This window comes from Cervus elaphus, chromosome 2 (assembly GCF_910594005.1).
Source record: "Cervus elaphus chromosome 2, mCerEla1.1, whole genome shotgun sequence".
NCBI lineage: Eukaryota > Metazoa > Chordata > Mammalia > Artiodactyla > Cervidae > Cervus > Cervus elaphus.
Window position 1 is genome coordinate 9,292,706 of NC_057816.1, and position 9,124 is coordinate 9,301,829.

A 9,124-nucleotide genomic window follows, 5' to 3' on the forward strand; every position below is an offset into this window, starting at 1 on the left:
CTATGATGTTGAGGTGGTTTGCTTTGAAAATGAACTGAGATCATTCTGTGTTTTTTGAGATTGCACCCAGTTACTGCATTTCAGACTATTTTGTTGGCTATGAGGGCTACTCAATTTCTTCTAAGGGATTCTTGTTCATAGTAGTAGATACAGTGGTCATCTAAATAAAAATCACCCATTCCCATCCATTTTAGTTCACTGATTCCTAAAATTTTGATGTTCACTCTTGCCATTTCCTGCTTGACTACATCCAGCTTATCTTGATTCCTGAACCTAATGTTCCAGGTTCCTACACAGTATTGTTTTTTACAGCTTTGGACTTTACTTTCACCCCCAGACACATCCACAGCTGAGCATTGTTTCTGCTTTGGCCCAGCCACTTCATTCTTTCTGCAGCTATTTGTAATTGCCCTCCACTCTTCCCCAGTAACATATTGGACACCTTCCAACATGCAGTGGGGGGTATGGAGGGGGAAGAGAAGAGGCAGCATTGTAAATTTGATAACAGAGTGCAGGGTACATAAACTGGAAGACTGATCCCCCTCTGAAGTCAGAGTTAAATGAAGTTGGGCTGCCAGGAAATTCCAAGGATTTGCTTGGTAGTTACAGTCTCACATTTTCTGGAAAAGTGACTAACCACATTCAGTGACTTGAGTCCAAAGTGCAAAACAGGGAGAAGTTACTTCCAACCACACATCTAAGTGCACAGACTTGTGTAGGTGACAAATGGCAGTTTCCAGGAGCACAGGTAGGATGGGACTGGCTCTTGTTCAGCACCCTCCCCCCCGCCGCCGGCCCAACTCCATGCACTTCAATCTCACAGAGAAGGACCTTGCATAAGGAAAGGCCAGTCTATTCAGAATACTTTTTCCTGGAGGAAGGCTATTTAAGAAACCTTTGAGTGATCCTTGGCCTTAGAGTTGGTGTCCCCAGAGGGTCTCCATGGCAGGATAAGGTGTGGGAGCTTGATTCAAGGAGGGTTCTGATGAGTGCCTAAAGAAGAGGGGCTGGAATTAGGAGGGGCTGCTGGGCTTCCACAGGCTGAAGTGAGGAGCCCTCGGAAGGAATGGACCTGGCCAGCTTGGCTAGGTCTTACTGTAAACTGGGGCCTAGAGGGTCCCAGCTTTAGCTTCATGGAGATAGGAAGGGGTGGTGAGATGAGGCCCCTGTAAGTCCCACTGCCCCAAAGCCGTTGCCATGGAAAGCTACTTCTTCCTTCCTGGTAGGACAAGGAAATTTGCAAATGTACACAAATAATTTTCTCCTATAGAGAAATATTTCCCCTCACTATAGAATATTTTATGTTTTATGTACCCTAGTTGATTTCTTTCTTTTTTTTTTTTTTACTCTCTGAGTTATTTTATTTTCCTAAGAGTTTGTTTCTTTTTTTAAATTTTATTTATTTTTTATTGAAGGGTAATTGCTTTACAGAATTTTGCTGTTTTCTATCAAACCTCAACATGAATCAGCCATAGGTATACATATACCCTCCCTTTTAAACCTCCCTCCCATCTCCCGCCCCATCCCACCCCTACAGGTTGACACAGAACCCCTGTTTGAGTTTCCTGAACCACACAGCAAGTTCCTGTTGCCTATCTATTTTACATATGGTAGTGTAAGTTTCCATGTTACTCTTTCCGTATATCTCACCCTCTACTCCCCAGTCCTCATGTCCATAAGTCTATTTTCTATGTGCATCCCCATTGTTGCCTTGTAAATAAATTCTTCAGTACCTTCAGAATCTTCCATTTCTCTAGATTCTGTATACATGCATTAGAATATAATATTTATCTTTCTCTTTCTGACTTACTTCATTCTGTATAATAGGTTCTGGGTTCACCCACCTCATTAGAACTGATTCAGATGCATTCTTTTTTATAGTTGAATAATATTCCATTGTGTATATGTACCACAACTTCTTTATCCATTCATCTGTCGATGGACATCTGGGTTGCTTCCATGTTCTGGCTATTGTAAATAGTGCTACAATGAACAATGGGATACCCGTGCCTCTTTCAATTTTGGTTTCCTCAGGGTATATGCCTAGGAGTGGGATTGCTAGGTCATATGGTAGTTTTGTTCCTAGTTTAAGTTCCTGGTTTAAAGAATCTCCATACCATCTTCCATAGTAGCTGTATCAAATTAAATTTCAACCAACAGTGCAAGAGCTTTCCCTTTTCTCCACACCCTCTGCAGCATTTATTGTTTGTAGACTTTTTGATGAGGGCCATTCTGATTGGTGTGAGGTGATACCTTACTGTAGTTTTGATTTGCATTTCACTAATAATGAGTGATGCTGGGCATCTTGTCTTGTGTTTGTTAGCCATCTGTATGTCTTCTTTGAAGAAATGTCTGTGTAGGTCTTTTTCCCAGTTTTTGATTGGGTTGTTTGTTTTTCTGGCATTGAGTTGTATGAGTTGCTTGTATATTTTGGAAATTAATCCTTTATCAGTTGTTTCATATGCTATCATTTTCTCCCATTCTGAGGGTTGCCTTTTCACCTTGCTTATAGTTTCCTTTGCTATGGAAAAGCTTTTAAGTTTAATCAGGTCCACTGTTTACTTTTGTTTTTATTTCCATTACTCTAGGAGGTGGGTCATAGAGGATTTCGCTTTGATTTATGTCATCGAGTGTTCTGCCTATGTTGTCCTCTAAGAGTTTTATAGTTTCTAGTTCTACATTTAGGTCTTTAATCCATTTTGAGTTTATCTTTGTGTATGGTGTTAGGAAGTGTTCTAATTTCATTCTTTTACATGTAGCTGTCCAGTTTTCCCAGCACCATTTATTGAAGAGACTGTCTTTGCACCATTGTATATTGTTGCCTCCTTTGTCAAAAATAAGGTAGCCACAGGTGCATGGGTTTATTTCTGGGCTTTCTATCCTGTCGCATTGGTCTAGATTTCTGTTTTTGTGCCAGTACCATACTGTCTTGATGACTGTAGCTTTGTAGTATAATCTGAAGTCAAGAAGGTTGATTTCCTCCAGCTCCATTCTTCTTTCTCAAGACCGCTTTGGCTATTTGGGGTCTTTTGTATTTCCATATGAATTGCGAAATTTTTTGTTCTAGTTCTGTGAAAAATTCCATTGGTAATTTGATAGGGATCACACTGAATCTGTAGGTGACATTTGGTAGTATAGTCATTGTTACAATATTGATTCTTTATACCCAGGAACATAGACTATCTCTCCATCTGTTTATGTCTTCTTTGATTTCTTTCATCAGTGTCTTATAATTTTCTATGCATAGTTCTTTTGTCTCCTTAGGTAAGTTTATTCCTAGATATCTAATTCTTTCTGTTGCCATGGTGAATGGGATTGATTCCTTAATTTCTCTTTCTGAATTTTCATTGTTAATATATAGAAATGCAAGTGATTTCTGTGTACTGATTTTGTATCCTGCAACTTTGCTAAATTTATTGATTAGCTCTAGTAATTTTCTGATACTATTTTTAGGGTTTTCTATGTACAGTATCATGTCATCTGCAAACGGAGCTTTACTTCTTCTTTTCTGATCTGGATTCCTTTTATTACTTTTTCTTCTCTGATTGCTGTAGCTAGGTCTTCCAGAACTATGTTGAATAATAGTGGTGAAAGTGGATAACTTTTTCTTTTTCCTGATCTTAGGGGGAATGTTTTCAGTTTTTCATCATTATGGTGTATGAGCTTTTTTGATGTGTTGCTGAATTCTGCTTGCTAAAATTTTGTTGAGGAATTTTACATCTGCATTCATCAGTGATATTGGCCTGTACTTTTCCTTTTTTGTGTTGTCTTTGTCTGGTTTTGGTACCAGGGTAATGGTGGTCTCATAGAATGAGTTTGGAAGTGTTCCCTCCTCTGCAATTTTTTGAAAGATTTTTAGAAGGATAGGCATTAACTCTTCTCTAAATGTTTGATAGAATTCTCTCCTGTGAAGCCATCTGGTCCTGGCCTTTTTTTTTTTTTTTTTTTGGTCTGCATTGTCTGTTGTAACATCTCCTTTTTTCATTTCTAATTTTGTTGATTTGATTCTTTTCTCTTTTTTTCTTGATGAGTCTGGCAAAAGGGTTGTCAATTTTGTTTATCTTCTCAAAGAACCAGCTTTTAGTTTTATTATTCTTTCATTTCTTTTTCTTTTTCATTTTCATTTATTTCTGCTCAGATATTTATGATTTCTTTCCTTCTACTAATTTTGGGATGCTTTTGTTCTTCTTTTTCCCATTGTTTTAGTTGTAAAGTCAGGTTGTCTATTTGATGTTTTTCTTGTTTCTTGAGGTAGGATTGTATTGCTATAAACTTCCCTCTTAGAAGTGCTTTTGCTGCATCCCATAGATTTTGAGTTTTCATGCTTTCATTGTCATTTGTTTCTAGAAAATTTTTTATTTCTTCAGTAACCTGTTGGTTATTTAGAAACACATTGTTTAATCTCCATGTGTTTGTGTTTCTAACCATTTTTTTTCTTGTATTGATATCTAGTCTCATAGCTTTGTCATCAGAGAAGATGCTTGATACAATTTCAATTATCTTAAATTCACTTAAATTTGATTTGTGACTCAAGATGTGGTCTATCCTGTAGAATGTTTCATGTGCACTTGAGAAGAAGGTGTATTCTTCTGAATTTGAATGGAATGTCCTGAAGATACCAATGAGTTCCGTCTCATCTAATGTATCATTTAAGACTTCTGTTTCCTTATTAATTTTCTGTTTTGATGATCTGTCCACTGATGTGAGTGGAGTGTTAAAGTCTCCTACTATTATTGTGTTACTGTCAATTTCTCCTTTTACATCTGATAGTGTTTGTCTTATGTAGTGAGGCACTCCTATATTGGGTGCATAGATATTTACAAATGTTATGTCTTCCTGTTGGATTGATCCCTTGATCATTATGTAGTGTCCTTCCTTATCTCTTGTAAGCCTCTTGACTTTACAGTCTATTTTGTCTGCTGTGAGGAGTGCTACTCCAGCTTTCTTTTGCTTCCCATTTGCAGGAATATATTTTTCCATCCCCTCACTTTCAGTCTATATGTGTCTTGAGGTCTGAAGTCAGTTTCTTGTAGACAGCATATATATGGGTCTTGTTTTTGTACCCATTCAGCCAGTCTATGTCGTTTGGTTAGAGCATTTAATCATTTACATTTAAAGTAATTATTGATATATATGTTCCTATTGCCCTTTTCTTAATTGTTTGGAGTTGATTTTGTAGATCTTTTTTCTTCTCTTGCATTTCCTGACTATATAAGTCCCTTTAACATTTGCTGTAAAGCTGATTTGGTGGTACTGAATTCTCTTAACTTTTGCCTGTCTGAAAAGCTTTTTATTTCTCCATCAATTTTGAATGAGATCCTTGCTGGATACAGTAATCTTGGTTGTAGATTTTTCCCTTTCAGTAATGTAAATATATCCTGCCATTCCCTTCTGGCCTGCAAAGTTTCTGCTGAAAGATCAATTCTTAAGCATATGTGGTTTCCCTTGTATGTTACTTGTTGCTTCTCCCTCGCTGCTTTTAATATTCTTTGTGTTTAGTCTTTGTTAATTTGATTAGTATGTGTCTTGGCATGTTTCTCCTTGGATTTATCCTGTATGGGACTCTGTGCCTCTTGGACTTGATTGACTATTTCCTTTTCCATGTTGGGGAAATTTTCAACTATAATCTCTTCAAAAATTTTCTCATACCCTTTCTTTTTCTCTTCTTCTTCTGAGACCCCTATCATTGGAATGTTGGTGCATTTGATGTGATCCTAAAGGTCTCTGAGACTGTCCTCAGCTTTTTCCATTCTTTTTGCTTATTCTGCTCTTCAGAAGTTATTTGCATCATTTTATCTTCCAGCTTACTGATTCATTCTTCTGCTTTAGGTATTCTGCTACAGAAACAAACAATTACTGAAATAAAAAAAATACTCTGATTCCTTCTAGAGTATTTTTGATTTCAGTAATTGTGTTGTTTGTCTCTGTATGTTTATTCTTTAATTCTTCTTGGTCTTTGTTAATTGATCCTTGCATTTTCCCCATTTTGTTTTCAAGGTGTTTTTTTTTTTTTATCATCTTTACTGTCATTATTCTGATTCTTTTTCAGGTAGTTTGCCTATTTCCTCTTCATTTATTTGGACTTCTGTGTTTCTAGTTTGTTCCTTCATCTGTGTAGTATTTCTCTGCCTTTTCATTTTTTTTTTTTTTTATAACTTACTGTGTTTGAGGTCTCCTTTTCCCAGGCTTCAAGGAAAGCTGAATTCTTTCCTTGAAGAAGGTTGAATTCTTTCTTACTTTTGGTTTCTGTCCCCCTAGGGTTGATCCAGTGTTTTGTGTAAGCTTTGTATAGGGTGAGATTTGTGCTGAGTTTTTGTTTGTTTTTCCTCTGATGGACAAGGCTGAGTGAGGTGGTAATTCTGTCTGCTGATGATTGGGTTTGTATTTTTGTTTTGTTAGTTGTTTAGATGAGGTGTCCTGCACAGGGTGCTACTGGTGGTTGGGTGATGCCAGGTCTTTTATTCAAGTAGTTTCTTTTGAGTGAGTTCTCACTATTTGATACTCCCTAGGGTTAGTTCCTGGCATGCTGCAATTCATGGGGTCACAAAGAGTTGAACACAACTGAGCGACTGAGCTGAACTGAACTGAACTGAGGGTTAGTTCTCTGGTAGTCTAGGCTCTTGGAATCAGTGCTCCCACTCCAAACACCTAGGGCTTGATCACTGGTTTACCCTTCTTAAAAATCCAACCCTTGCTGTCTACCATGCAAAACTCTTGACCACTGAGTGAAATCCAAACTGGGTAGTAGATCAAGATAATTCCAACACATCACGGGCAGCAGCATCTCTCAGAGTCCCACATGTCTTCTCCTTGAAACAAACCTTGAAAGCTGTGTTTTGCTTCTCTCATCTCACCAGTTTGACTCGTCAGTCTCCTCATGCTGGGACGCTTTTCTAGTTAATTTCTAATTAGATGTTTTCTCCTTAAAATATTTAAAAGTTAAAGCATTTAAAAGTGAAGAGTTAAGCAGAATCTTTACATCTCTGATCACTTAAATTGCATTTATAATGTGAAAACCCTTCACATTCTGAACACTTGATGTTCATCTGTATTTTCTCATCATCTTTTTGTGACTTGCCTTTTAAAAAATTTTTTAACTTTTAAATTAATCAGAATTTATTCTAACGTAATATAAAACTGTAATGTTATTTCCCCAAAGTATTTCAATATTTTTTTAGAACTATACCACTTTTCACATTGTTTATAACTTGACTTATATCATAAGTTCTCTTGTATACACTAGGAATTTTTTTTCTGAACTATTTGTACAATTAACTTTCTTAGAAATTATTTTGATCCTCAGATCTGCAGCAAGACTCCATTAAGCATTAGGCAGAGATTCCCAGCAAATGTTTAGTCAGACATTCATTCATGTTAAAAAGAAAAAAAAAGTACAAAGATAGAGAAAGACCCATCCTAGATAATTAGAGGTAAAGTGTCCTGAATTTTATACCAGGGTGGAAATAATGGAAATAGTGTTGACTCCTATCATCCACCATAGAAAGCCTCCTAATTTTCATGAAGTGTTTGGTAGTATTATCAGAAAGTTTTGAATCAGTAGGGGAAAAATTAACCCTAGGCTAAATGTTGCTCTTGTATCACCTAAATCTATTTAAAAAGAGGATCCCCAAAAGATCAGTGTTTCTAGTAACTTAAGCATATCCCATGCAGCTCAATAACATTTTTTGGATTACAAAAATATCCAGCACCCAACAAGTAAAAAGTCTTGACTTTTTAAAGTCAGTAAAAAATGCCTGACTTCCATCAAAAATTACTGGGCAAGCAAAGAAATAAGATCTATGGTGAGGAGAAAAATTATTCAAGAAGAAATAGCTAAACTGAAGTGCCTTATGTCTATTATATAAAATAAATTGATAACTGAACATTCTCCTACAAAGAAAACTACAGGTATCTTCACTATAAACTTTCACTAAATATTTAAGGAAGATGTCATTTCAATTTCATACAAACTCTTCCAGGAGTAGAAAAGGAGAGGAGGTTTCCTAATATTCCATGTAAGTAACACTCTGATGATACCAAAAGCAGAGGAAGGTAGGGAAAAAGTAATCTACAGTCCAATTACACTCATTTATGTAGATGCAACACTTCTCACTAAAAAATTTAGCAAATTTAATCAAAACAATGTGGTTTTTCAAAGGTTACAACATTCTGAACAAGTAGGCTTATCCTAGTGGAAATTTAATTTAACATTTTAAAACATATCCGTGTAACCCATCATTTAGACTAAACAAGAAAAAAAATAAATGTTCATCTCAATATACTTGACAAACTCTGTTGGAAAGGGCAAACAGTAGCAGAGCTGCAAAGTGGACACAGACAAAGGGTGCTCTTTCAGACACCTGGTATTCTTTTTGAGCAGAAATGTAAAAGGTCCCTTCCTTGTTCTCTCAGCCATTATTTTAGCTTTGTATAAAGATGCTGGAGTCTTGATACTTCAGGTGGGGAGATTTTGAAGTATATGAACCCAAAATAATTCTGGAAACCTGCCAACTTAGAGCCTTGAGCCCCCAAGCTAAAATCACTTAATCTTCTACAAAAGCACAATGTGGAAGAAGAACCACATTTGTGGACTACCTGATACCTTTGATTTTATGATGTTTGTCTCATAAATCTTTGTACTCATCAGAACAATCCAAGTCTTTTGTAGGCTAAACATACTCAACAAGTGTTTGCTGAACTTAAAATTGAATAAAACTCCTTAAAGCTACCAACTGTTTTTAATAAGTTATATTATGTTTATCATTTTATTATAGCATTTGTTAACCTTTATGAATGTCCACAGCAGTATGCCCTTGCCCACAATGAGAACTATCAGCACTTTTAAAACTGCTGTTTTGATTTTTTTTCCCATAAACTTCGGTAAACTACACATTACATAAAAGAACATACAAATGGACCTTTAAATATATTCATCTTAAATTTACATAGAAACTTATTTACACTTCTGCATTATATACTTAAATTATTTTTTCAAGCTTCCTACCAATAAAATGTAATAGAATGATCATGTGCCCACAAAAGATGCATACAAGTTGTCCATGGAGCTAAGCAAGACACCACATCTCAGGAAACTCAGCTTATTAGATTTCAAAGCAACAATTCA